This window comes from Pelobates fuscus, chromosome 5 (assembly GCF_036172605.1).
Source record: "Pelobates fuscus isolate aPelFus1 chromosome 5, aPelFus1.pri, whole genome shotgun sequence".
Taxonomy (NCBI): Eukaryota; Metazoa; Chordata; class Amphibia; order Anura; family Pelobatidae; genus Pelobates; species Pelobates fuscus.
The window spans coordinates 147,634,019-147,638,588 of record NC_086321.1 but is presented as its reverse complement, the minus strand read 5'-3'; positions in this window follow the sequence as shown (position 1 = coordinate 147,638,588).

Genomic DNA, 4,570 nt, shown 5'->3' with positions numbered 1-4,570 from the left:
CAGGCTCCCTCAGCATTGTTCACCAGTAGTCTGGTAATTTTTCCCAGAATTCCATGCTTTCAACTGTAAAACCAACTGTATCCTTTTGGTTGCTATGCCAACTCCTCAGGGCAGCAGTCATGCTCCCCCCTCCATATTCGCTCCGGGGGTTGGCCTTTACATTTTACCAATAGCTGCTTCTCTCTGTTTACTTTTTTAGCCATAACTTCCAAAGTTCCCCTACTACCTCTTGTCTCAAATCCCCAGGGTATCCTCTAGATTGTAAGCTCCCGGGCAATCTAGCTAAGCACTTTGTATAAAAAAGCTTAAAAGGGCTAGATCTCAGCTTACGGACAGGGTTCTCTCTACCTTTTGTATTTGTCTCTTTGTGTATATTTTACGTCCTCCACTAATTGTACAGCGCTGCGGAATCTGTTGGCGCTTTATAAATACCTGTAACAAATAAATAAATAAACATTGTTATATTGTACTAAACATACTACCATCCTTTACTATAGGGCTATTGTGTGGTGAAATTGACCTTTTTAAATAATGTGTTGACAAATTAAAATAAATAATTAAAAATATACTTTTAAAGTTTCTGCTTCTGTAACTACAGCTTTAGCAAGCAAAATCAGAAGGCATACTCACTGCAGCCTGTGGCTGTTCACTGTAAAAAAACAAAACAAAAAAAAACCTACAATCTGCGCCGGCCCCCACCCCTGCGCGGCGGGTGGGGGCCCTAAATAAGAATGTGGGGGGGACCTACTGGGGGAGGAATAAAATAACTAACCTGTAAAGAAAAATTAAACTTACCATTTGACGTTTTTTTTTCTAAAATCTTCATTTTTCAGCCCCATAAAAAGGCGAAATAAAAAATCATCATACTAGTCAAACGTAAAATAAAAAAAAAACCTGAGCGCAAAAAAAAAAACCTGACGAAAAATAAAAAACTTGACGCTTAAAAAATTAATCCATCTTCACCCATGGAGGGCACGGCGCAGACTGAGCTCCGCAGGGCGGGGTAAGGCTTATAAAGCCTTGCCCCGCCCTGCAATTAGGCTAAGAACACTCTGATTGGTTGGTTTAAGCCAATCAGAGTGCTCTTTGTCATTCTACACAGCGTGGGAAAATTCCAATTATCAGTTAATTATTTCTTCTGATACATTTATTTGAATTAAGCTTCTTACCTCACCTTTTGTATTGGGGCGGGAAATGTTCTGGCACTCTGCTAAATTGGAAAGGAGCATAGAAGATCACAAGATACCCTATGTGTTCACATTTTGGGCCCCCATTGATACCAGTAATTCCCTTCCTTCACCATTGCATATTTGTGGATGGGTTAGTCTGATGTCCTAGTCATAGAGTGTCTTCAGAAGGTAGAAAAACCTCTAAATGGCTAGTAACCTGTAATGGTACTCATTACGACAGAAAAATAGCTCTGTGGTATTAAAGGGAAACTATAGTGCCAGGAAAACAAAGTTGATTTCCTGGAACTATAGCTCCCTAGAGTGCCCCCCTCAGTCGATTAAGCAACCAAAAGTCACATGACAACCCAGAAATTCCTCTAGTGGCAACCAGAGGTGGAGTTAACCCTCAAAGGTAATTATTGCAGGGACCTGGGACTATGCACCCAGACCACTTATGAGCTGAAGTGGTCTGGGTGCCTATACTATCCCTTTAAGGGAACAGATCTACTGCCTCTTTGCAGAGGTTTCAGAACAATTAGTACTACTAGTAGAGCTTTGTGGATTTTCCAGTTGCGAATGCACCCTCATTGACCTATATGGTTACACCCATACATTAATTATTTCTATTTATTTTAAAACAGGTGCATATACCATGTACTGGTGAGTAGATATTCTAAAATAGCCCTGCTGACATATCCATAAACAGCAAATGGACTGTGCTCCGTTACATGAAAATGTACATTATCTAAAGACCTAAAAAGCTAATGGCCATGCACCTGTCTGATTTTTATGTCCATAAAATAAATGCTTCTAAGTTTGGCAAGGTAGATTGATTGCATGATTTAAGATAGATTTAAACTCATAACCACTTTCATAAAAACCTAGCCAGTGTAATCTTTCCAAAACTTTGATAGGCTGAAATTTAAACTGCTGTCTGGTCACACTTGTTACATAAAACCATCAAACAGTGATGTGAAGCTGTGAATATCTGGCAACTGCTGTGAATGCGTCAACATCTTATCTTACTGGCTCCACATTTTTTTTTAATAAAGGTCACATGAAAGTTCATATTTACTTTTTCTTGTAGTGAAATTCACAATTTTACTCCTACACATCAGCTTCACATTTTATTATAATATAAACATTAAAATTACTCAATATACAGTTTTTTGGATAAATAGTAACATTTAGTAATTTCTAATAACTGAATTTGTATATGAAAATATTGTATAGTAAAATGGTCATTTTTAATAAAATACTAAAAATAAAAGTTTCACCTAAGAAATATATATATATATATATATATATATATATATATATATACATATTTAACTATTTGTTTTAACTATTTTTAATGCATCTCATCTCCCCTTGAGCAAGGCCATCTTTAGTTCTCTTTGGCCTATGGTCTATGGCCAAGGTATCACTATTTGCTAAGACCTTGCACAATTTAAAGGTTGGAGGCTACCATCTGACAACTAATAACCCAACAACAGTGGAGATCTGCGTGTCTCACAAGCTACCTAAATGCTTAAGGTACCTGTGAGTTCCATGGTTTTACGCTTCATTGACACAGACCTGCGTGTCATGTATTCCACCGTTCTATGTTATGCTTGATTTAAAAAAACGGTATGATGGGAAAACCTTACACCAACAGATATTTACAAAAAAAAAAAAAAAAGGTTGGAGACTTTTTGAGATGCGTAGTGCTTGCTACGGGCATCAGCATTTTGAACACATGAGCTCTTCTTTACCCGCATGGTTCTTAGTTAGATAAGCTATACTTCTGACCAAAGAGAACTAAAAATGTCTGCCTCCAGAAAAAAAGGATAAGCCCGAAAATGCTTTGAAATTATGATTTTATGATACACACAAAGGTTATAATGTGTAATCTTTTATTTTAAGTAATAATAAAAATGAAGACAGTTCTCCTTTAACTTTTATCTCTCATATTCAATATTATTTCCTTCATACCTCACAGTCACATTGTATTGTAAAGATTCACTTTTAAAATAGTGCCCGTCATTTTCTGTTAGAAACACTTTTTAAAAAAAATATTCGCCACTTTCAACGTGGAGGAGGTTTCTAGCATCTCAGTTCTACTCAGTTATTAAAATGGCTACCAGTAAGTGAAACTTACCTACACATTCCTGGAAGAGACATGCACCCACGCACACTCCCTAAAAGAAAAGTTTGGGAGATATGTAGGCCATTTTTTTTTTTAGTTCAGTTACTGACCCCTCACTTTCTGCTTATAATAATCACCTAATTCTGAGCTCATAATAACTGCCACTGCTGAATATATAAATACATTTCTTTAGGAGATTGTAATCTATCTACAAAAATAACATTAGCCTTTAGCCTTTAAACAGTAACAGGAAATTTATCATTATGTCCTTAACACATTCTGGGATCAAGTCATGCTTGATGTTAGTTATACCATTTGTTTAGGCACATATTTTTTGTTTTACAAATAAGTTTACATTTAAAACACAAGTTAACATTCTCTATGTTAAATTCCAAACTAAATATTATTTCACATACTTTTCCATGACTACACTGTGCCAAATGATTTCCATAAGAGGGGAGCTATACCACATATCATATAATATATAACAGGTTATTTACGTTTAAGTTTAAAGAAATGAAACTTCAAGGTTCAAAGCCCCTTTTCCACTAAAATCTATGCATCTCACTAATATTGAATTCTTGTTTATAATTACTCATTTACCTGCACTAATAGATGTCTTGGCAAAAAATCGAGAAATATGAACTTACAAAATAAGCTACGTCACTTAAGAACACATCAAAGACACATACTTGCATTTCTTTAAATTGAGTAATGAAATATTATAGGTCAGCAAGGACTAAAATGTTATTATATTTGGCTTGGTGGTTCTGCAGTACTTATCCGCAAATATCTTGTGCGTGCCATTAATTTGTTTTACACATTCTTTCTGTCTATGATATTACAAATAATCCTTGCGGCTTTTTTTTTTTTCCTTTATCTGCAGCTTTTCAATTGTGGACCAAATAGTATTACAACTACAAATGTTGGATTAGCCTTGGATCACCCAAATAGTTTCACGATCGCTGAGATGAAATGCAACAAGCAGAATGTTCTAAAATATGGAATATTGGCAGTTGAGACTGGAGTTCCCATTTGAAATAAAGTTGGGAATGAAATCCATTAGATGCATTTAGCTAAACCTTGAATTGCACGCTTTCCATGTGTGGAACTGTTCTTAGGAAGTACATTTACCAGCTGAAAACATGCACAATATAAAGTGTACTCTAAGATAAACACAGGAGGAAGCAACACCCTAATGTGCAAAATGGGGGGAAATCAATTGACTTGACTGGAATAACAAGAACAATAATACAAACAATGACTTGTTTTT